This window comes from Mixophyes fleayi, chromosome 5, assembly GCF_038048845.1.
Source record: "Mixophyes fleayi isolate aMixFle1 chromosome 5, aMixFle1.hap1, whole genome shotgun sequence".
In the NCBI taxonomy this organism is placed as follows: domain Eukaryota; kingdom Metazoa; phylum Chordata; class Amphibia; order Anura; family Limnodynastidae; genus Mixophyes; species Mixophyes fleayi.
The window spans coordinates 109,890,299-109,916,269 of record NC_134406.1 but is presented as its reverse complement, the minus strand read 5'-3'; the positions used below and the strand labels follow the sequence as shown (position 1 = coordinate 109,916,269).

Genomic DNA, 25,971 nt, shown 5'->3' with positions numbered 1-25,971 from the left:
AGTGTGAACTGAGCAGAGAGGAAGGAGGAGAGACATCGGCGCCGCGATCGTGTTAGTATGTTTGTTTGTTTGTTTTTAGTACCCTGCTCCACCACCAATGAAGGGGCGAAGCCCCCCTCCCCCTTCCCATAGAATGAAAAAAAAATATAGGTTCTTTAAATAAAAAACAAAACCCAGTAGGCAGTGAGGGTCCGTGCTGGGCCCTATGGCATGTCTGGGCCCGGGTAATAGAACACCCCCCCTCAGCGGCCCTGCATGAAGGACCCCTAAACTTCAATATGGATTATAGAGGGCATATGTAAAAAATGGTTACACATAGGAGAGCGATTATACTTTGAAGCCAAAATAGACATTTTGGAACTATTGTACACATTTTAACCCTTAAAGTAAGTCCACAAAGATGGACTAAGCCTTTAATATTTAAGAATGTGCAAACCACTGCATCACATTTTATAATTAATGAAGGTTATTTAGTAACACTACTAAAAGGTGTAAATCTGCGCAAAAAAATGTAGCAACCAATCAATAATTAGTTCTTGTATTTCTAGTGCAGGTTAGACAATGTAAACAAATGTCAGGTTGTTATGGTGTTATTGCTGATTTGCATCGTTGAATAATGTTAGTAAATAAATTTCAATGACATGAGTATAAAGAATTATTTTAGCTTAGTTTTTCGCTTATTTTCTGTTCTGTTTCTAAGAAGTGACATCAGAAGTAACAAGTCATTGACATGTGATAAACTTCTCTATTCTATTGCTCATTTTCCATATGTTAAAAAAATAAGATAAGATTAAACTTGTGACTATGGGCATGATAAGATATGATTCATTATTTTACTTCTTAGGAAACTATCATAAGATTGTCAACCATGGAAACACAAACTCAAACTTTAGACAGTTATTTAACTAACCAAACTATTATGTTTTTTAAAAAATATTCACAATTATGTTAACTATATATAAAAAATATCTGAGAGAAATTATTTAGAATATATACACTGCTTTTAAATTACTTTTTAAGAAGTGTCCTTCTGTGATTTTAAAACTCCCATAAGTCAGGCCTTGCTCTACTAAATAAACAAGTGTAATATGATACTGAGTCTGCACAGGGAATGATGGAAACTCTCATATAACCATTGTTGGCAAATGTCGATATGGAGGAAAGAACTGGAAGTCACAAAATGGACACAGGAAGTAAAACTGTACAAAAGAGATTTCCTGTAATTCATGTGTACATAACTATACTAAGTAAACTGATGTGAACACTTACAGAGAGTAAGGTACCAATTTAATCTACAATAACAATTCCAGTCTATATATCGCTTAATGCATGTCTAAAAACATGATATGGATTTACATTTTCAGAGGTTTCTTTAGAACTGGAAGGTATAAGCTGTGTAAATATAATGCTTGTGGGGAATGACAGCACACACACAAATCGTACCTCGTCACCATGCAACAACTGGGACATCCACAAAAGCAATCCAGGTGGGGGTATATCAATTATCCTTGGAAAATAGTACCAATTCTCCTTGCAGGAATTCCACAACATCTCACCATATTTGGATCTTCCTTTTTGTAGACGCGATCAACAACGCCCTTCAAGGAAACAGAACACAAGACACACAAAGACAAACAAAGACAGGGACCACTTACAGAACATATGTTTTCTTGATTGCTGTGTACTCTCTCTCTCTGGGCTTTGGGGGTAAACTGAACAAACCCCTCCCCACACGGCTGCCTAGCCCTTAACTCCAGTTGGTGTATCCCACCCACTCTACTTACAACAAAGCTCTAACAACTGCACTGGTCCATGTATAACACTGCAGCAGACTAGGTGTGGTACACTATCCCTTACCAGGCACTAATTACTGTAATGCACGTTGGAGTGGATCGGAGAGAGCAACAGTACACAGTATACAGCAACAATAAAACAATCATTATTATCCTTTATTTGTTAGGCACCACAAGATTTTCTCAGCGCCGTACACAGTACAAACAGTAGACTATACAGAGTGAAACAGTACTGAACAATAAACAAATAATACCAAGACTTCAGAAACTTCAGGCATGGCTATTGCAGTAAAGATAGAGCAGAAGAACAGGTATAGAGACAGGAAGGAAGAGGGCCCTGCTCGCAAGAGCTTACATCCTAAGGGAGGGTAAACAGATATCAGGCACAGAAGGGAGTCAGTTAAGCGGATATAGCATAGAGTAGCGATAACAAGTGGAGGAGATAAGAAAGGGTTAGGTGGATGGCTGGTAGGCTTTAAGGAACAGGTAAGATTTAAGAGCCCGTTTGAAGGAACACAGGTTAGTGGACAGACAGATGGAGTGAGGGAGGTCGTTCCAGTGAAGGGGGGTAGTACGATAGAAATCTTGGATTCTGGAGAGGGATGAGGGCATCAGAGTGGAGGAGAGGCCGATGGTAATTGGCCGAGCGCAGTAGGGGCCAGTAGAGTTGGAGAAAGCCCTTTAGGTGATGGTGAGGAGTTTTAAAAGGATTCTGAAGGGGAAGGAGAGCCAGTGTAAGGGAAGGCAGAGAGGGGAGGCAGAAGAGGCGCGTGTGGAATGAAGATGAGTCTTGCAGCCGCGTTGAGTATAGAATGAAGGGGGGAGAGATGGGAGTGGGGGAGGCCGGTAAGAAGTAGGTTGCAGTAATCAAGATGGGAAATGATGAGTGCATGGATGGTAGTTTTGGTAGCATCCTGAGAGAGGAAGGGCCGGATGTGGGCTATGGTGCATAGTTGGAAGCGACAGGCTTGGGCAAGTGAATGAATGGGGGGGGTAAAAGAGAGAGGAGTCGAGGACAACGCCTAGGCAGCGGAGTTGGGTGAGAAAGGGGATGGTGGTCTTGTTAACAGTGATAGAGAAGTCAAGGTGGGAGGAGAATCTAGAAGGAGGAAAGACAATGAGTTCAGTTTTAGAAATGTTAATTTTCATAAAGCGTGAGGGCATCCAGGAGGAGATAGTGGAGAGGGTGTCAGATACACGAGAGGAGGGTGGAGGAAAGATCAGAAGAGATGAAGAGTTGAATGTCATCAACATGAAGTTGATACTGAAAACCAAAGGAGGAAATGAGAGCACCAAGGGAGGTGGTATAGAGCGAAAAGATTAGAGGGCCTAGAACAGAACCCTGAGGGACTCGTACAGGAGAGGGGAGGGTGTGAAGGAAGAACGAGATGTACAGTGAAGTAACGGTTAGCAAGGTATGAAGTGAACCAGGCAGTGACAGAGCCAGAGAGGCTGAGAGAGAGAAGAGATTGCAAAAAGAGGGGGTGGTCCACAATGTCAAAGGCTGCGAAGAGGTCAAAGAGGATGAGTAGGGAGAAGTGACCCCTAGATTTAACTGATAGAAGATCATGAGTGACTTTGGCTAGGGCGGTTTCAGCGGAGTGGAGGGGGCAGAAACCGGATTGGAGAGAGTCGAGGAGGGAATTCAACAACACAATGACACAAAGAATTAGGAACCACCCATTTCATTCCTTTAATGGGGGCCTGACCACAGGGTGCAGAAACACAGGACACAGAGAATTAAGAGGTTTCAATATTTCAGCAGGAAAATGGGGGCCAAGAAGGTGGTATCAGACCAGATGAAGCCTCTCAATAATCAGGGATTGGCCTCCTACCTGATAGCAGGCCTAACGTCTAAATTGTCCCCACAGACCTAGTGACGAAATATATATGTCCACAGGCTATGCCTGAATTAGGTTCCAAGCCTAGTAAATTTGCTGCACAGGCTTTCAGCCTGAAGTACATGTGGCCCAAGGCTTATAGCCTGAAATAATGCAGGGCAGGCTTTTAAGCCTGTATGTACTGTGCCCCAAAATTATATATAAAAGGACCTACAAATATCCCTAAGGAGACACAGGCCTTGTGCACACTAACTGAGCCATGGGCCTAGTGCCCAAAAATGTGCCCATGGACCTTGTGTCCAAATGTGATGTAAAGAGGCAATGATGAAAAAGTATGTAAAGCATACTTACCCACCTCACGCAGGAACCAGCTACTCTCCCTGTCATTTCCTCCAGTTCTTCCAGCCAGTGGCACCTCTTCTCCTGTTTGGCACAGTATTTGCTTGAAAAGGCTTTGTCTTCTTAAGTCTCAGAGCCTCTGCAAGCAACAGGTCAATCTTCTTTCTCTTTGTAAGGCATCTCTCTCTTCATTACGCTCATGCACCTTTTAGGTTTTCTTCCCTGAGCCTCCTGCAATAGTCTGACCAGACCAATGCAGGGGGTGGGGCCTAGAGAGGCGACGAGACGTGATTGGCTCTTCACAATGCCAAATTCAATTGGCTGTCGGTGAGCCCTGATTGGCTTACTGTCCTGGTCATTGATTGTCTGAAAGCACATCCAGTCAGATTCGCTTTCGCCAATGTCAGGGAGCACCGCAGAAGAGCCAGACTTACCTGCACTGGAACGGAGATCTGGGGTAAATGTATCAAGCAGAGAGTTTTCCGGCGGGTTTGAAAAGTGGAGATGTTGCCTATAGCAACCAATCAGATTCTAGCTATCATTTTGCAGAATGTACTAAATAAATGATAGCTACAATCTGATTGGTTTTTCAAACCCGCCGGAAAACTTTCAGCTTGATACATCTACCCCCTGGTAAGTAGAATCTTCTTCTTTCCTTTGCCTCCTGGCCAACGCTGTCCTCTGTTTGGTTTTTCTTCTTCACCCCCCTTATGGGCACTGCTCCAAAGGCAGTTCTAGGGCATGCTTCTACACAAAGGTCATCTTTTGCTTAGTAAAATATCTCATTATCCTTTGTTCACTATGCCCTGTGTTCCAATCCATTTTATTTGGTCAAATAATTTGTGGACATTTGGAATTGCAATTTGTTATATATATATATATATATATATATATATATATATATATATATATATATATATATCTTCTACGTTATACGATTAGTACCACAAGACTGGTGGAGGGCAGATGTGGTCACAATATTAAAAAGGCAGCAAATAATGACAGACCAGTTAGTCTGTTAGTGGTGAATAAAATGTTTGAAGGAATTCTAAGAAATTAACTCAAACTAGTAACAGAGAGGCATCACGGATCTCTGGGATCCACAACAAACTTTATACACTATACTCTTCTGAGCATGCACATGTAAGCACATGTACAATGAGCCCCCAAACCAGACTTCACTGCGCATACACCAACACCTGCCAATGTGCAGAAGATCAGAGCGGGGGCCTCAGTAGTTACACCACTGACATCATGGAACTGGTCAAGCCAAAATATGGGATTGGTCATGCCAAACTAATTTGATCCATTCATATGAGGAAGTTGTAACAATGCAGTTGAATTTAGTTAAATTTCGCACAAACCCCAAACATTTCATACAGTTCTATGTAACTGATTGGTGTACCAATTCTTCTCTGGTAAAACACCCATTTTTGCCAGAGATAGGATTTTTCTCACCTTAATAAGTTTTGAAAGGTTATGAAAATAAAATAGAACATAGCATCATTACAAATAAACTGAACCAAATGAGGAGTTAGGTGCAGAAATTGGAAATTACTTAGGTATACTTGTAGTCAATAAGCTGAGTAGTAGTACTCAGTGTCAGGCAGCTGCTGCAAGAGTTAATGATATCAGATTTCATTTATCCCAGGTTTTTCACTGTGGGGGTAGTTAGACAGTGGAAGTCAATTCATAATCACTGGATGGATTTAACCATGGACAAGATGCCATACTTACATGGAATAGTATCAGTTATAATGAGCAAATTAAGTAGTTGAGTCAGATCACCAAGCATATGACCATGAAGGATTTTTCCACTAGGAGGTTAGACTGACAGATGCTTCTGAAGGTTTAGTTTTGTCTCATTTTATAGCAACACATCTAGAATTTGTAAAAGTTGAAAGTTGATGGACTTGATGTAACCACGAGATGCACAGACTGTTGAGACAAAATTTGGCTCACATTTTCTCACTTTGTTTACAGTGGCAATAACTTGGACAAAATTTGATAAAATAATGCTAAAAACACATAAATAAAATTTGGTCGCATTGGCAGTTATAAGGATATTAGAAGTTATTGATGTGTTTTTGATTATATTAAAGAACAAGGCATTACCCCCCCATTCCCGGAGGGAAAGCTACCTGGTTGATCCTGCCAGTAGCATATGCTTGTCTCAAACATTAAACCATGCACGTGTAAGTACGCACGGCCGGTACAGTGAAATGCTTTTATACTTGACATAAAAATTTAATTTAAAGATACCTGGTAACTGTATAGAAAACGGCTGCAAGCTTTAGAGCCATGAAAGTGTGCAATGAATTCTAGTATTATTAGCTATTATCAGTATCATCTTAAAATGACTTGTTATTTCTGTTTACAAAGTTGTTTTTCTCACCAGTCTCTATAACAACCAACATTATACTAACTTCTACAGGAGATTAAATATATTTTATATCACATATTGCAAGATTATTTGATTTATTTAAATGATAAAATAAACACTTATGAATGAATCTGAAATATGATGTAGTGCTTTCAGGCTCTGAATCTTCTGTAAGATATATGTTGTATAATAAAACCACTGTGTCACTGTTAATTGTTCATGGATAAAAACAGTTAAATATTACAGTATCTACAAAATTGAGTGAATCAACTAGTTAGTAGATGTACAGTGTCACCTTGTGGTGAGATGTAAAGTGCAAACACATTGATACAGTTTATTTGAGAACGATATAATTTTTGCCATTAGATAATTAATATTGTCTTACAGAGTTCAATACAGTGCCTACAAAATTACTTCCATCTATTTGTTGTATATAAGCAGTAGAGGTGAATGCAATTCCGATTATATTTTGGTTTAAAGGCACATTATTTTAAGAAACAGTCTTAACAGCTTAATTTCAACACAGGATTCTCCTGTTTCTCACTTCTCATATTAGCAAACAGGTGGTGAGGGTGCCATGTTCGGCTCCTCTACCTGGGAGTTTGGTGCCACACTCCTATTGTGTAAAAGACATAGCTTCACATGACAGCGGCTGGTGCTAAGTCTTGGGTTGGTGCTTGGACATTAAAACACTGAATGTGTGACATTATGTCACTCATTCAGTGTTTTAGTTGCTCCTTAAACACCGGTGGACCAGGAAACCACCTGGTTCACCCAATGGTAGCGCCAGCCATTGATGATACTACTGGCTGTGCATTACAGGTCCTGGAGATAAGTGTGGCTTGTAGCAAATACATAAAATGCAATGTCAGAAGTTCCGCCACTCCTTGAACCCACTACCATGCCAGCACAAGGGCAGTCAAGCCGAAACAGGGCTGCACATGACCAGGTCCCTAAGTGTGTCATGCTCAGAAGAGTAGAGCGGGGGCCGCGGTAGGATGGACTGCAATGCCAGGCCCCCCACTCCAAATTTTTTCCAAGGAAAGATAAATTGTTCCTTAAGGCTGGGTTCAGGCTTGCCAGGGCTACTGTTGCTACAGTGCTTAACCTTTTCTATATGCAAATATGGGATCAATTTTGAGGGATGTTTGGGATTTAGCACTTTCCAGATAAGGAATTCTTCTTTTTCATGCCTAGAGTATAAGAATTTACATTTAAAAATAACAAGTCTTTATCTACACTTCCCTTGCCCTTAGCACATTGGTAACAACAGTACAAATGTCACACGCAAGAAAACACGTGATTAAAACACATGTAAATTGTGCCTTAGTTTTCATGTGTTTTTACACAATTCACAGAGTATACAGTATGTGTGAACTGGCCCTTAATGTAAAATATATTTGTGGATAATATGAGACATTCAACAAAAGCTCATAGCAAATCTGCATAAGGGAATTGGAATTTTACAAGTCAACAACATATAAGATTTAATATACCTACTAAATATAATCATTTTTCTTTTTATAGAAGTAGAAAATGTTGTAGATAGACTATAGCTGTTGACTTTTCTGTGTGAAGGAGCACCCTCACTACAAGGACAAGTGCGGGTTACCACTGCATGTCAAACCCAATCACGTTTGACGTGCAGTTTCATTGGCAGTCAGCTACCAACTAAAACTTTAAATGCTCACTAGTGAAAGAAAGAGAAAGCATCTGTTTCAACTACTCCAAAATATTGAAGCAGTGTTCTCAACTGTGAAAGACAATGTTCTCAATATTACATTATACATGTCAAGAAAGTTGAAATTAAAAATTGCTAATATATATATATATATATATATATATATTAAATATATTAAAATATATAGTTATAAAAAAGTGTTTAAATTTAGTAAACTATATAAAAAACTAAACATACCGAATTGCTTTGGAATATTTGACTCTCCTATACAATATTGAGAAAGCATCTTATCTTCATAAATGTATAGAGAAGGGGGGGGGGGATTTTCCTTCCACGCTACAGTTGCTTCTGACTTATGATTTTACAATTTGTGGCATTTCATGATTACATAAATTCTTCAACTTGTGTCATTGTTACATGCTATGCACAACAGCTTTGTTTAGTGTAATTTATGACCGGACTGTACTGAGACATTTTAAAATTCCCTTATATACAATATTATAGTTTACTTCTGCAGAAGTTATTTTGAAATAAAAACAGTAGGTCTGACATCACTGGGTAAAATCACTGAAATGTAATAGGTATACCACTAGATGTTCTTCAGACAGGTTTAAGGGGATGCAGGGGAGAGTTCTCTCCAGTTGTATTTCCAGGTTGATGCTGCCTGAGATGGGGCTCTCATCTCACCTCATATAAGGAATAGCCCTGTGCTGATGCATTGCCCAAGCTTTTGCACCTTGAAAGCCCTTAATAAAGGGGGTCTGTCTTTTTTGGGTAAACCGAAAATTGGAATCCATATATATATTTGCAACCTCCAACCCTTGAAGATCGTCATTATAAAACTCTAATATTTATTATACATATTTCTCAATCATTATGGAATGCTCTGGGCGATCCATGTTTGTCCTGGTCCAACACATCATCTTAGCAATACAAAAACGAAAAATTGATGGCAGAAAATAACCTAGCCCATCTAGTGTGTTCTCTTGTGTCTAGATTTTAATTTTTGAGTTTCTTTGTTTTGTACTTTTACTCTTAACAACAGCAATATATTTGTCCACTGATTTCTTGAATTAGTTTACTGTATGTGTACTCATGACAACTATAATATGGATCCATCATCCGGTCTGTAAAAATAATTCTTCCATTCACAGTCAACCTTGCTCCACACAATTTCAAAGTGTGTCCACTAGTTACAGAAATACTACCATTTTTAAATATATTGCCTTTCTAAAATCTGTTAAATATTTTGACACATTTGACAGATACCTCCGTCCCTTCGCTCCTCTAAGTTGTATCCCTTCTCTGATTTCTTTCTATTTTATAAAAGTTTTTTGGCAACAGGATTTCGAGAACTTGAGATGAGTCATTTACAGTGATATATCAACCTCATACCCACTGCCATTATGTTTGCGTTTGTTATTAGCCCTTTTATTACTAGTTTTGAGGTTGTTCGAGGTCTCTGTAGGCTTCCTGAATGGAACATAATGCATTCAGAGAAACCTAAGGCATCTGAATGACAATAAAAATGTTTTACAGTATGTTGTTATAGGAAGCAATGGTTTCCAGTTTCAGACTAGTGTTTTAATGATGTTAAGACTGCTTGTTAAACGCATGAAAGTCAGCCAGGGTATATGAAGCCATTAAGTGGTACTATAACCTCCTCCTGCTACTTTTGTAATTCTATTAGTTTTTCCATCTGCTTCATTACACTCCTTGCTTATCTTCATATCATAGGACACTTTGGAGGGAATTCAATTCCTCATGTTGTTCTTTAGATCAACACAGACCACGCTCAATTACTGACACTACCGTAATTTTAACATTTTGAAATTACCATAGTAATGGTAATAGAGCACATCTAATACTGTAGTAACGGTAATAGTGCTTGGCATGCGTTTTTCTAAAGGACAACACTGGGAATTGAATTCCCTCCATATAACTCCTAAGGTCCATTTTCTCTACTGTTGTTGACATTACATCTCTGCCCAATGATCTTCCACGTTCCATCAGGTTAGCATCTACTCTCAAAGGCTTTAAGCGTGCCCTTAAGAGTCATTTCTTTATTCAAGTCCATCAGTCCTCCTCATAACTTCCTTGTCCTGGATTTCTCCCCCAGTTAGTACCACCCTATTTGTGTCTCCCCCTTCCCTTTAGGATGTAAGCTCTCATGAGCAGGGCCCTCTTTCCTTGTGTGCTCCTTCTACATTTCTACATTTCCATCACCCTCTGTACCTCTTGGCCTGCATCGCTAGCCCTGTTTTCCCTGTTTTCTTAAGTTTCGTCCTTCTTCTCGCTGATTTCTACCTTCCCTTTCACTATCTGTCCCAGAAAAAAATCTGAGTTGCTTTACCCTGTCACCTGTGTTTGTATATATTTTTGTTTCATGTTGTGTCTTGGTTCTCTGTTTTCTGTATATGTAAAGTACGGCGCTGCGGACCCTTTGTGGCGCCTTATAAGTCAAAGATAATAATAATTCTTTATTCTGCTTTTAAAAGTTTGAGCCCCACACGCTCCATTTTAAGATTCCACAGTTTAGTTCATTCCTTTGTATCTAAATCACTACACATTTGGGTTACCTTTTCTGGGGTTTTAAACCTATAATTTTTGTAACATCTGTAAAAAACATACATTCCCCTGTACACCACAAGAAATATCACTAATGGGAACATGAAACAAAACAGGACACAATACTGATCTTTGAGCTACCCCACTGGTTACCAACCCTTCATCTGAGCTTACACCAATATCTACAACAGTCTATCTCTGTTCTTTGAGTATTATTCAAGAAATTTCAGGTTCGGAATTAATTTATTGTGTGATCCCTCGCAATGGTAAAATCTACATTAGCTATTTCTACTGATCCACCCTGATCTATTCCTTTAGTTACAAGGTCAAAGTAATCCATTATGATTGTTTGATATGATCTCCTAGCAAATACCTTGAACCTTGAAATTGGAGCTTCTTTTAAAAAAAGTGTTTTCATTAATTTCCCTACTATTTATGTGATAGTCTCAAGTCTGTATTTATCTTATTGCTGCCTTTTTTGTGTATTGGAATTGCATTTGCCTTTCTTCGGTTATCTGGAATTTTACTTGTCAGTAGTGATTGGTTACAGTTTAGTTAATGGCGCTGCATGCACTACTATCATTTCTATTAATAATTCTGGTTGTGTACCATCTGAAACCATTGACTTAACTGCGTATTTATTTCCGGCTCTAGTGTAGATGACTCCTTTGAATTGGTAACAGTAACAAAAGTACATTCACACCCCCTTACATTTTATAGGCTTACTATTCCTACATATTTGCCTTATTTGGTCTAAAATATGCTTTGTAACCCTTTATCACTAACTGTGCACTATTTTCTTCTGTTTGCAATTTTAATTGTGTGTTTATCCTCCTCTGACTAGATCTGTCTGTATTTCCTATACCTAGTTTTTTACTTCTGCTACTTAATTGGAGAACCATATTGGATTTCTCTCCTTTTGCTTTTAGAATATATCTGGCACAAAGTTTGGTTTAATTTAATAATTTTCATTTAATAATTCATGTTTTTTGTTTATTCCACTGTTTCTGCACTCCATCTATCAATTCCCACCCTCTTGCAGATTTGCATAATGTATATCTAATTTTACTGAAGTCAGCCTTTCTAAAATATTAATCATTTGTTTTGGTGTGGTTTGCTTCACTGTTGCCTGTGTATTAAACCACACTGACCAATATGGCAGCTTTTAATAAGCTCAGATAAGGGTGTGTGGGAGAGAAACGAGACCACGGGAGTGAGGCTGGGGGTGATACGAGACCACGGGAGTGAGGCTGGGGATGATACAAGACCACGGGAGGGAGGCTGGGGGTGACATGAGACCACGGGAGGGAGTCTGGGGGTGACACGAGACCACAGGAGGGAGCCTGGGGGTGACACGAAACCACAGGAGGGAGCCTGGGGGTGACACGAGACCACAGGAGGGAGCCTGGGGGTGACACGAGACCACAGGAGGGAGCCTGGGGGTGACACGACACCACAAGAGGGAGGTTCATAATGGGAAGGAGGGTCTGGGTCATATCTGACAAGGGATGGGCATAATGTGGCCTAGTACCAGGAGAGAGGTGGGTAGAACAAGAAAACTGGAGTCTTGACTAAATGTACATTATATGGTACACTACGCACCTGTTCTGCATGGTGTACCACATAATGTACGTATAACATATAGTCAAGCCTTACATATAGCGTGGGGACCTTGGGCCCCAGACCATATTAATCCTAAACTGATCCTGGGTTCACACATACAAACACATTTGATACTATGTCTCCATTCTTCAGCAAATAATATGCATGTTTTAGACAGGGGGCTGGTGATCCTACTGTACATACTCCCCGCCCCCCTCTGCAGCCATTTTAAAATGGCAAACTTCAATGCTTTACTGTTTCTATATTGCAGACATGAAACAGAAACAAGTAAACATCAGTGTCACCTTGCCAGGATAATACAATTTTCAGATTCGTAAAAACTGGTGCAACAATGAAAAAATAAGTTCATTACATCCCAGCAGAGGAATAACCATTTTAAAGCTGCATACTGCATTCTTAAATTACCCCATTGTTGTTAATATAGTGAATGCATAATGTTCCTTTAAAGAATTGCTCCCAACATGTAATATATAATAAATGGTATTGTTAGAATGTTTAAAGGTCATGTTATGTTGTAAAGTATACTACTGTACGTCAACCAAGAGCACACCAAGATGCACCTCCCAGCAACAAAGTTTCCTTGGATACTGTATTCACAGCCCTCTTACCCTCTGCATGTTTGTTAATGCCCAGTCCTGTTTTATTACTGTTCGTTCCCATTCGTAAAGTCCTTTAGAATATGATGGTGCTTTGCAAATAAAATAAATATTATTAACAATAATTTCAATTGTGACAATTATACATACAAACACAACATTATTCACAGTGAGCTCTATTTGTAAAAATAAAAGTACAGTTGTATTGTATGTGACTTTCCTACAGGAAATTGTACTAATAAAAAATGTAGAGTCTGTAGTATAACGTTTTTACTGCAGTATTTTAGTGAATGCACATATATTAGAAAGAATAGGAAAAATGATCAGATTGGCTCGAGAGCAACTTTTGCAACACTTTTGCTCTGATTATCTTGAAAACGTTGAATGTTTGTTTTGCAGGAGTAACCATATGGTAAAATTATAGCTCAGTAATAACTAAGAAATTATTTTATAGCAACATACAATGTACGTTATGCATTTTCTTCTGTTATGACATGGAGTGGGGATAAACTACTTAAAGGAAATCTGCATTTTTTTTAAGCTTTTGTGTAAAATTAAATATTACTGACAAGAACAAATTATTTCAAAAGAAAACATACCTGGTTATCTGTTTAAAAATACTGAATTCACAAAATCTGTTATTTAAGCATTACTAGTTACACAGTAGGGTTGAAAAAAGACCCAGATCAAGTTCAAAGTTTCATTAATTCGCATTGTGTTGACCCAGAGGCGGGAAAATCAAACCCCCAGTGCAACAATTGGCAATTTAGCCTCAAAGGGGGACAATAATTCCTTCCTGATGCCAAAAATAGCAATTGTATAAATTCCCTGGATCAACAACCCCCTTAATGTCCTCCACTAATTAGAGCTACATATACTATTTCATGTAAGAAAGGCATTCAATCTGTTTTATGGAAATTAATGAAAATCATACAAATGTCTGCCGACTGTTGATTGCATACAGACATCACATATCAAGCTAAACAAAGACATTCACTTTGTCAAATTCAAATTAAAATAAGCAGCTCCTCACAAAATAATCGTAATACTTATGTTAAAGCTGCATTATCACCTAATTTAAAATGTTACTAACCTGCTTCTTCCCCTCTCAGTAACCCTAAGAGCCACAGCCAAAAATTGGTGGTGGCTGTGCCAGAGGGAACAACATAAGCTGCAATCACAGAAATTGTGACTCCAATGAATTAATTTATTTAGTGCCATCAATCAGGCAGTGCTGTACAGAGAGAATATTTGCCATTTGCATCAGTCCCTGCCCAATAAAGCTTACAGTCTAAACTCCCTATCACAGGCACAGGAACACTAAGTTTAATTTCAGTCAGCAGCCAATTAATCTACAGGTAGGTTTCTCAGAATGTGGAAGGAAGATGGGGATGCAGACACAGGAAGAACATACAAACTCTACACAGATAAGGCTTTGGTTGGAAATCGAACTCATGACCCCAGCGCTGTGTGGCAGAAGTGCTAACCATTGTGCCACCTTCTAATTGAATAAAGAAATGTAGGAGCCCCTGTAGCTTTGGGTAGGGGAAGAGTATGTTGGTAACATTATATATTAGTAATCCAGCATTAATACAGTCAATGACATATATGTACTATTATTTATATAACTCATTAAATATATATATTTTAAGTGTTAGATGTTACATCAGTAGAGTACACAGTATTTAGCAATCCGGTTTCCTTGATACAATAGTCACTCAACTCTAAAGGATACAAGCTGTATGACCGCAATTGAATAAACGTGGCACACTCCTTGAGCCGATTCTAAACAGAAAACCAGATTTGCTACTGTATTAAAGGGCCTATGTTTTCTTTATTTAGCTATTACTCCTTTATAATTTAATAAGCCACTTACAACCAAACTCTGTGATTGTTTTGTTAATACTGAAAGCTTTACCCGCCTCCAAAAACCACTATTGATATGTGACCATGCTCTCCAGTAAGCTGCCCGCTGTCCCGCTGCAGGCAGAGGACGTGGGAGGAGAGCTCGCCTGCTGCACTAGGGGGTGGTGGCTTCTTGTTGGAAGCGCCTGCTCACAGCAGAAAGGTGGGGGAGAGACTGCTAGTTCTGCTGACTGTCACGTTAATGCTTTGGGAAGCCCGCTTTTGGGTGGGAAGAAGTGGCCCTTTCATTTTGTTTTGTTTTCCCCACTTACTTTCTACCCATATTACTTGGAGGATGTTATGGGACGTGGTGCACTCTGGAGTTCCCGAATTTCAGAAGTAAATTTTCCAACTCCTCCCTGAAGTGAGTGATCATTTACGTGCTACACTGCGTAGTGCAGGTTTTACTGCCAGCTGCTGGATTAAGGTACAGTGTAGCGGTAAAATACTTACTGGGAGTTAAACAATGCGCTTTGTAACAGTGTATAGAAATATTAAAGTTTACTGCAAATGCTTCGTTCTGGTTTAAAGCGATTTAGAAAGTCCTGCTTTACCCACGGATCAGTGTAGCTGCATTGATTGCAGAATGAAATAAAACGTGGGGCAGACCGATTAAAGTCCATGCTTGAGTCAGTGAGTGGGAGTTTACACGATAAAAACAATATCTTTTACATTTTTGTTCTCTTTGTTGGGCTTTGTGATGTCTTTTTATTGGGAGATCAAAGCAGACCTTTCTCACCCTTTTCTCTTGCACACATTAATCCAACCCGTGACATAACAGCTCTGCTTCAAACAATGACAGGTCAACTTTGTTTTTCTTGAGGCTGGCACAATTGTTTGGCATACATTCACTAGACCATTTATCTGGTGCCTCTTTCAAGTAGACTACATTGTTTACACTCCCTGTCAAGTCTGTTTCTTATGTTTGTTTTGCTGAATTTATGAGACGTTAGTGTCCTCTGAAGGGTTAAATTGTTAGTAATTTTAAAATGGCTTTATGATGTAGTACTGCTAAAAACATGCATTGTGTAGAATGCAAGGTGGTCACGCTTTGTATGAAAGAGGTTCATAAATACATTCTTTTTTTAAACTAACTTTCTGTTTCTCATGGACCTCTAAGTATAAATAGCATAAATTTGTATATTCCAAAAATCCAGAACATTGAGAAGGAATAAGCAGGTAGCAAACATGTTAAATGTTTTTTTTAGACATGAAGTTTTGCTACATTGCTTGAATTGAAGAGATGTATATTGATTAATTTGCATCAACAAGCATCATCATCTGTAATGTAGCATATATGTACAACGTTTCATTCACATTTTCAAACCGAACATTACAGTAAGTTTTCAAGTTCTAGTTTGTTGAGGATTTTTTTTTAAAAAAAGTCTAGATGTTCCTGTTTGATGTCAGGAGTTATTTGAGATTAAACATTTAACTATAGTTGTCCAGTTATTGTTTGACAGTTAGAAAGGTGTTTTACATTGTGTATATTTTTTTGTTCAGACTATTTTGCTGTATCTTAAACCGCTTGCTTTCTGATACCTTGAATGGTGGGCATCTGCTTGTGCCCTCACAAGGCATTTGTTCAGATTTTGTTTAGTGACTAGATAACAAAATGATCTGTTCATTAAAGTTATTTGAGAACTGTCACTGACCTAATTTGTCTCTCAAAGGAGAAGGAATCTTGTACTTGATTTTGCTGATTACATTTGTGATTAAACTAATGCAGGTGTGAGCAGAGATCATGTGACCACTTTGCAACAATGGAATTTGTAATACTGTGCACTAATGCATCCATACTAAGGGGAAAAGGAAGAAAATAATAACCCTTACTATCCTCTAGGGCTTTTTTTGTCATCATTATGGCAATTGCCATGAAAAATTCAAAATTTTTTTTGTTGCCATTTTTCGCGGTGATAAAATGGTAAATTGATGAGATGGGTAATTTTTTATCGCTCGGATGCCATGAAAATACCCCACACATTTAGTAATATAAAGGATATAACTGCACATTCTCCTTTGCTGGTGAAACTTTCAAAGTCTCAATGCACAGGGTGAGTAAATAAAAAAACGAAAAACAAAAACAGTACTTTTTAATAACATGGGCACTACTCTGACAGCGCTGTCACTACATTCACACATCAGGCGATGGGAATGGATTTAGTGGGGATAACCTCATCACCAGGAGAGCTGAAGTCAGTGTGTAAAGGTTTGTAAGCATTTTGGTTATATAGTTTCTCAACTATTTTTTTTTTTTTTATTTATTTTTTTAAACAAGTACCCCGTGTAAGGTAAATGTCTTCCAGCTACCCCTAACATTGTGTTTGTTTATATTAAGTTACTCCTTTATGCAATTAAATGTTTAAAACTACCCCTGTTATTACGTTTGTGTATGTTTATTACCTGTTATTTTGAGTTATGGAACAGACTGAATATACAGATTTAGAAATAAGGGCATATTTTGCTACATTATTGCATATGCTAACTATGGTACCCACCTCTGTTTATACTGTCACAGGGCTTTGGAATTAGCATGGCAGTGTCCAGACACTAGTTACAATGTTTTGGATATTTTATGCCTTCTGCCTGAGAAAACATTAACAATTTGCTGTCTATACCTTAAGGACAATGTGTGCCCTTTTTTATAATATAGCTACTATGTCACTAATGCTTTAAACCATCCTAACATAAAGGAGTTTTTAGTTCATCTTAGCTAACAATTCTGCTTTAATTTGAGTTGGTGTTGAAATTTTGAAGTTTCCAAAATTTTGAGGCATACTTATCAAAGTGCAGAAAGCCCTATGGCCGTAGAAAGTAGGTGGTTGTGGCAGCGATGGGGCCTATACATCAAGTGCTTAACATCAGAGGTAAGGTTTGGCGGCTCTGTCCGGCGATTACTTATTCTGTAATCACCATTTCAGGATGGTGATAAAGGAAGAAAATGAATGAAAAAATGATTTGCTATTTATTTATTTTTTTTAAACATTGTAAATCTCTTTATAATTTTTTTTTCCTCTTACCAAGTGGAGCTGAAAACCCAAGTGCATAAAAAGAGCCCTTTTATTCTTAATGCAACACATAGAGCCATACAAATGTGAGGCAAGGGATTTAGCAAGAGTGAAATAGACCCATTTTCTGGTCTATGCTGCATATATGTGGTAAAGTATTGACTACACATTCATTTGGACATTTTTCTCTCAAACCATGCAGGTATTAGTATGTTATTTGGGGACAAAAAGCAAATTCAATTGAATTTGGCTGACCATATAGTTGAGAAAAGTGATTTTGTTAGAAAATTTTAGTCATCTAAGGTACTAGCTGCATGCATTAATGCATAAGAAATAGCGCATGTTGTGTTAGCAAAAATGTTAACACTGTTTTTAAAATTTTAGGGTGGAAACGCCACTATTTACTTATTTGTTTTATGCTAAACGCCCTTTTCACATGTCAGTGTGTGTGTAAAGAGCAATCAAAGTGGATAGTTGTGAATGAGCCCCAACAGTAGGAGACTCGCCACTGTTTTACTATAAAGCAAAACAAGTTGGCCAAACAAGGCGATGTCTTATCCAGTTAATTTGTGTACACAAAATGGAATTTACTCCATTTCTAAGTAATATTAGTTGTTCAAAAGGGAAGGTTTATCTAGAAAAAATCCCCCATCACACTGCCAGTAAATCTGCCTCCCATTTATACGTAAATTGCAGAAGTCTTCAATCTACACATTCAGCTACTGATCTTCTACAGGCCTCATAAACCATAATATACAAAATGGAAGTTGCTCAATTAGTTTTTAGGTAATGGTTGCTTAAAAGTGGAGGGTTATGTAGAAAAGAAATGCACACAATCGCCTAGCACACTGCTGTAAGCCAGTAATTTTTTTTTATTAAAACTGACTTTTAGTTACCTGACAGTATGAGATCAGTAGTTGACAGGGAGTGCTGGACCTTGTGGTACCTGTTTTTTTTTTTTTTTTTTTTTTGAGGCCTCGGGGTACCTGTCACGTACGCCCAGCCTGTCCCAGATACAGCAATCTGAACAGGTGGCCGTGACTGGCGTCACCTTAGTCACTTAGCAATGAATACATTTTTTCTGCCGCCACAAAGGATTTATTATGGTGTCCTTACGTTCACCAGAACCACTTATTAATGTTTCACATTTAAATCACATACACATGTAGCATAAGCCTCCCTGGGCTTTGTAAGTTCACAAAGAATTGCGGAGAACACACTAGATTAAATTTATTTAATCTTAAAAATGATTCCAATGTTTAGTTACAAAAATTAATTAACAAGACATACAATATGTTTGCACAAATAAGTTTCAGAAAATAAAATAGGAATTAAATCAGAGTCATTACTTACTAGTTAAGATCTGGTGTGTGAGGGAGCACAATTGAGAAAGATGCGACACTTCAGTCTTGATAAACCCCCTCATGAAAATGCATACTGTATTGTCTAAAGCAGAGGATTTTAAACCCTTCTTACAGGCTCTTCACCACCACCTTAGGAATTACATTTTCAATTAAGTCAGATTGATTCACAAAATGACACAGAGCTTTCCGAAGTAAATTATCTATCACTAAGATATATTTTTGGGCACCTCAGAGAATCTCTCACCTCTGCTCTGCTTGACTGGCTAGATGGTTTACAACTTTGGGGCTTCAAACTCCTCCAAGATCCTTATCTATCCCAGGCCTGGCTAGTTTCAAAAGATTAATGGCACTTGCATAAATTCAAACTCATGTCATCAAGCAAACGTTGAGATTACATTACAAGGTTACATAAAATATTCACATTGTTATTTTCTGTTGAATTCATGTATGACAATCAGTCATTAGCTATACTACATAATCGTCACAGTACCTCTTGGTAAATTTGTTCTCCATTTAAGAACACAAATCAATCTTTCACTATGGGTGCTTTCACTCTTTAATGTTAGGACCATTCTTTTAGCAGAAGCACTGTTAAGTGGTGAATGGCTTATTGTGTAAATATTATGTTGCTAATGTGTGTAACTTAGACTTCTGCATTTTATTTATAAACAGAAGGCTTTAACCAACTGATAACTGTGTGTTTCTTTTTATGTGAAACTGTTGACTTCACCACTCCTCAAATATACTGATACATTTTTGCAATAGTGATATCACACTACTCTGTAAGTGATGACATCCCTGGTCAACAAATATAAAAATATATTTTACATAGTGTAAATGTGTGAATGGATTCTGCATTCTGACATCAATAATCCCTATTCTGTATTCCATTTCCATTCTTTTCAGAACCCATTAGAGCTAATCATGGCTGTCTTAAAACAGCCATATGAAAGATTACAAAATGGCAAAAAGAATTCTGTGTCGAAACTCCGGTAAACATATTCTTAAAAACAAAAATATATAAAACCTCTGAACAGGTCAATGAGAAAATCTTGGGTACTTGAAATAATACGCATATAACATATAATAGACAGGTTAATAATCAATCTACTCTGACTTCTTTTATTTTTGGCTTATGCACTTACCTTTCATGCATTACCCATATTAAAGAATCCCATACTTTATATAGCTCATATAGTGTATGTGTTAGTTTAATTTAGACTTAACATTTTCCAAAAATATAAGTGTACAACACATTCACATGGATGGTCAGTTGTGCCAGCCTTAAAACTAATAGATAAAAATAAAATAACACAAAATGTATCTATCCTGGTTCTCCCCGAAAAACAAAATTAATCATCACAGGAATCAGTATTTTCTTTAAACCCTAGTTAAACTGCATTCTGTTCCATTCAGCCCTATTTAAATGGAATATAGCTTAATGGGATTATAACTCTTCCCAATCCAGGGAATAGCAATAATTTTTGGTCCCAAAACTAAATAGTCAGGTGATAACAGGATTGTATTTACACTAAGCCTCAGGTTATTGAATTGCACTGATAATCTATTAGGCAGGTGCCTTGAAGGAACACTGCTGCCAGCCAACCTTTGGAAAAAAAAAAAAAAAAAGCCAACAGAGATAACACACTGATAATGTGTTTTGAGTCCAGGAAGTAGAAATCTCATGTTTACAAATGAAGGTAAAAGGTGTGGACCTGTTTATGGCTAACTGTTAACATTCTGTTTGTCATAGATAGTGAATATAATATAAAAGAATAAGGCTGAATTCACAACAAAAATTACCTTTTCACTTGCTTCCCATGCATTTTGGATGCATGAAAATGGAAACCATTTATCTCTAGGCTAGCAATAAAATATCTGCATTTGTTTCTGTTTTGTTTTTTTAACTCTATTTTTTATTTTTGTTCCCAACACTGCAGGTTACATTTTTCATTTCTAAGGCTAGATAAGATAATTTGCTAGGTTAAATGTAATGACTTATTTAGTTACAGCTAGGGCTACACAGCACAGCCTACATGGCATGATGACATTGCTGACTGCCAGTGCTGGGGGCGGGGCTGTGTGTTTTGATTCTGTTCAGGTTGTGTGTTGCGTTCACAGAGTTTTACACCACCTGCTCCAGCACCCCCCCTCCCCCCTTCCCCCCTCCATTTTAAACAAATACTGTTAGGTTAATTGAGGTCTGAATAAATTTCGCAGGTTAGTAAATAGACCCCCCATTTTTTTAATTTATTTTTTAAGGGGAGGAGGGGGCACTTAGCATCACCCTGCCCCTACTTCACTCTGATTGGCAGGCTCCTCCACTTCCATTTCCTTGATCGGACCTGTCGGCTGAAAAACAGGCGCTGGATGCTCCTCTCATTGTGTCTAAAACTTAATCTTGCCTGCTGTTTGTGATCCTCTGCCTGCCTTTCTCCTGCTATGCAAATGCATATAGTGTGCTGCTAGGGGCAGTTATTGCCCCAATTGTCACCTTTCTGGATACACCACTGTCTCCCGCTCAGACCTTTAGGGGCCAATTCAATTCGGCTGCGTTATTCTAGGAATAACGCAGCCTGCGCAGTATTATCGTTAATATGGTAATTTTAATGCTGATTTTGTTTGCAGCCCTCGGGGCTGTGAGCAAAAATCCAGGTTAAAATTACTGTATTAACGGTAATACAAATAGCGCCGTGTTATTATTAGACTAACATGGCCGAATTTAATCGGCACCTTAGATTAACCGGGGGATCTGGAAAATTGCCAATTCTACCAGCTTCATTAAGACCATAGTTGCCTACTCTCCTGGAATGTTTGGTAGATGCCTGAATTTTTGGGAGTTCTCCTGGACTCCCGGGAGAGCCGGGCAGCCTCCCGCATCCTGCCCTCTTCGTTGGTGTGGATAAATGCGTCATCCTGGCCCCAACCCCTATTGTGATAGGATGATATTATTAAAGTTTGTCAGGCGGCTGGGTGCCCTTCCTGAGATTTTACTGCTAAAGTTGGCAAGTATGATTAAGACTTTGTATTTTATTTTAGGTCATTTTTTTTTAGTTGAACTTTTAACATATTTTTCTTTCATTTTGTACGAATTTGTGTTCATTTTTAGTAGCTTTACCTAAATATGCATTTTGCTATAAAGCTTTCGAACTCAGCTTGCATTTCTACTGCGTAAATTTTCTTATTTCACTTCATGTTTCTATAATGGGTGTTAAGTCTCCATTTCACATGTAATGCAAAATTTATATTCTGTTTCTAAAAGCTTGAGCTAACGCTTGTTCTCTGTATTTACTAAATGGATAAAAACTACTGAGAAATGTCTGAACTTTACCTACTATGGCTCTTGTGTTTGCTTTGGTTACTGCATTGTCCCAGTAGGCCAGTCAAAGAAATTGTTTTCCAGGTGTCAACTACAGAATTCCTTTTATCTGTTGATTCCTAATCCGTATAAAAATTGTGAGCAAATATTGACTGCACACTCAAGAAAAGGTACACACCCATAAGGCACGCAATTGCTGTTGACTGATATATGTTTCAGTTCAAGAAAAAAGAACAATTGAGTTCTTGCTTTGAGATATATAAAGATATCAATGCTTTCACATTGAGCCTCATTTAGATTTTTTTGTACGTCAATTTTTGTAGCATAAATATATGTATTTTCCTAGTACTAGATTTGTGCAGTCTTATGCTAGGTACATACTACAGAAATTTCCGACCAATGTGTTATCTATAACAATTGTACTTACTACTTAAAAATAAACCATAAAAAGTCCTGATCAGCATGCAGTTCATGTGTATGTATTACACTATACATGTTTTTAAAAGATTTACCCTCAGATCTGTGCTCTTCAACTGTCATATCTGTCTGCTGAAAAGATCATGACTCTGTAAGCTCTATGGAGATCCTGATCGTGAGTACATACTATACACACTGCATAATTTAAAGGATGTCGTTCCGTAGCTGAACAAGATTTATAGTTCTGCTGAACAATCAAAGCAAACGATCTTTGGAACGATTAGTGTTCATCGTCTATGTGCACTTACTAATGCAATATCAGGCTGAACGGTCGTTGATTGAGTGATTGGCCTGATGGTTGGGTGAAAACACTGTAGTGTGTACCCAGCCTTAGACTTGTAGCTCTTTAAACTTGTATAGGCGGAACGGGGGCAGGCAAGCATTGATTGAGCATAGTAAGGTTGTGGTTATGTAAGTGTAGCATGGACCCAGGAGATGAAACAAAATACACTACTGAGGAGCACATTTCTATTGCGGCTACTGGTGGTCTATTGTAAAGATACATGATGATGACACAAGCAGCACTGTCTAGCAGCTAATGATTGGCTGCTTCATTCATTAGCAGCACGGCTAGATTGTCTAAGTCACAGGCCTCTATTCAGATTATTATTTGTCATTTAGCTTTGGACTGCTGCAGAAAATAAAATGTCCATGTGTTTGCTTCTATTGTTACTCTGTCAAGCCACATTTTTATGCTTTCATTAGGTGTAAGTATATGCATTTTTAAGCCTGATACAGAAATACTTTTTTGTTGAGATAGTTGTCACTCAACATACACACGTAAGTACACAATTGTTAATGTGTACGTTCAGAGCTCAAAATTAAACTCTAGATGAGGCTCATTGTGGTGTTGTGCTTGCATAGCATTTTATGGCCTTTGAATACCATGATATATTAGTTTCTATATTGTTGCATTTTGTATTACAGACTACCACTAACTCTAATATAAAAGTTCTCTTGTATGAGTAGCTGCTAACAAAATCCACAATTGAATTTAATAAATGCGTGCCCACTCGTCCAGAATGTCCGGGAGACTCCTGTATTCCAGGTGGGTCTGCCAGACCTCCAGGAGAGCAGGCCATTCTCCCACATCCTGCCAAGGCAGGGTGCGAGTCTCCATGACGTGATTTGTGGTGAATCGTGTCATTTTGGCACCAACCCCCTGTGGCAAAATGACACTTTCGTGTCTTAGCGTTGCTGGGCCAAAACTGTGAGATTCTCTGCGTTGCACTTCACTTCTTATGTCTTAACACTTCAACTTTCCTCCAGAATCTCCCAAAGGCAAAAAGTTGGTAATTATGATTTAATATTTGCAAAAGTTCATCAGGCTTGAGGATCTTTTAAGACCAATAGAAAACTGTCACAGCAGACCTGTTGTCTGAATTTGTCAACTGTACAAAATACACATCTCTTTGACAAACTTAGGTCTATTTATCAAAGTTTTCCCCCCTTGTGGGGGGTACTGGTAAAATCCTTATTTACTGTTCCAGCATCGCATCAGATATCGGAGATATCTGCTGCTTTGCACCTATTAGCGTTTTTATGAGCACTCCCCATAGCAGTGTATGGGGAGCGCTCAGTATCGCTATGTATTAAAAGTGTGGCCATTGAAAAGGTTCTCATTTTCTACATGTTAATGTACGTCATCTGAAGCTGGCGTACATTAACATATATGAAAAGTTTTGCAGCTGTCGGCTCTGCTCTGAAGAGCAGAGCTGGACAGCGCATGTGTGGAGGGATCATGTGACCCCTTCCTGTCACTGATCGTACCTTGTGCCTTCCAGGATGTTAGTGCGAATGCACCAAGTTTTCGGTCGGTGCTTGCTAACTAACAAAAAGAAGGAAACAAAAAAAGATCACCGCAGCCTTCAAAATTGAGAAGAGACTGTGATGATCAGGTGAGTCACTTCTCAGGGACAGCAGGTTATCGGCACTGCTGTCCCTGAGAAGTTTTTTAATACATTGCCATTACTTTTCAATCCTTATCAAGGCGATAAGGATTGAAAAGTATCAACTGAAAAAAACGAAGGGTCATAAATAGACACCATAAACTGTTAATTCATAGTTGCCTACTCTCCAGAATGTTCCAGAGACCCCTACATTATTCCCGGGAGAGTAAAGCGGCCTCCCGCATCCTGTCCACTTAGTTAGTGAAGTGGGGATGGGGCTTAAAGGAGAGCAAATCGCTTCATTGTGGACCCGACCAATTCGTGTGATCATGCCCCCAGGAATTGGCAGCAAGAAGTTGGCAAGTATGTGTTTATTGTGAGGGTTCAAAACGTATAGACCCCCCACCCCCAACTCCAAAAATACCAACTTAAAATTAGCGCACTACATGGATCAAATGGTACAGTTTTGCTGTCAAGTTTTCATATTTTTTATTTAAACTAAACTGATTAAAATTATGAGACAAATTTTAAAGCATGTATTAACAAATGGCTTTCATGCTGAAAGTGATGACAAATGTGTTTTATCCTGCTGATATAAATTACTTTTCTTAGTGTTGCTGATTGGGAGCTACAATGATGATCTCTCAAACTGGAAAGTGCAGTGTTATATATACTGGTGCCAAAGAAAATTGTGTAATATGACTGTATAATTTGTACATGCATTACATAAACATCTACACAGTATTCAAAAAGAAAACTGCTGCAGCATATATTGCTATTAATAAAGTAGTTGGCAAATAAGCCACTGGTCAGGGAAGTGGCAAAGAACAGAAGTGCATGGCAGCATTTCCAGGAGAGTACTCTGTTTACAGTAACCAGTGCTGTTCTGACATTCAAAGTAAAGTAAGAGAGCTTTATAAAACTCTTTTTTTTTTTAAATATAACTTGAAAAATAAAAAAAAAATAAGTTTCCACTTTAAATTGTAGCTGGATGTTTTTTTTGTGCTAATGCCTCTTCATACACCTTTTTAAGCTCCCACATTTTTGTTTGGTATGACTCACTCCAAAAATCTGTTGCTTAAGGGAACTTAGGTGTACTTTCAGTTTTTGATGTTTGCCATTGTTATATTATTTCAGTCTAGACCAGTTTTTTTTCCTAGGATGGTCATCTGTGGTCATCTATAT

The 25,971-nt window shown here is 38.2% G+C and overlaps 1 protein-coding gene across 3 annotated transcripts in view; it reads left to right on the top strand.

Annotated features, from left to right (window-relative positions):
- The window catches only part of TNS3 (tensin 3), a 282,436-nt gene that overhangs the window by 54,853 nt on the left and 201,612 nt on the right, over positions 1 to 25,971 (top strand). Inside the window, exon 1 of one of the 3 annotated variants that reach the window (XM_075212671.1) lies at positions 15,075 to 15,156. The exons of the other annotated variants lie outside the window; for them this stretch is intronic. The gene's annotated coding sequence lies outside the window, so the exon portion shown is untranslated. Of the gene's footprint in view, positions 1 to 15,074; positions 15,157 to 25,971 lie in introns of those variants that run through there. 3 annotated transcript variants of the gene reach the window in all.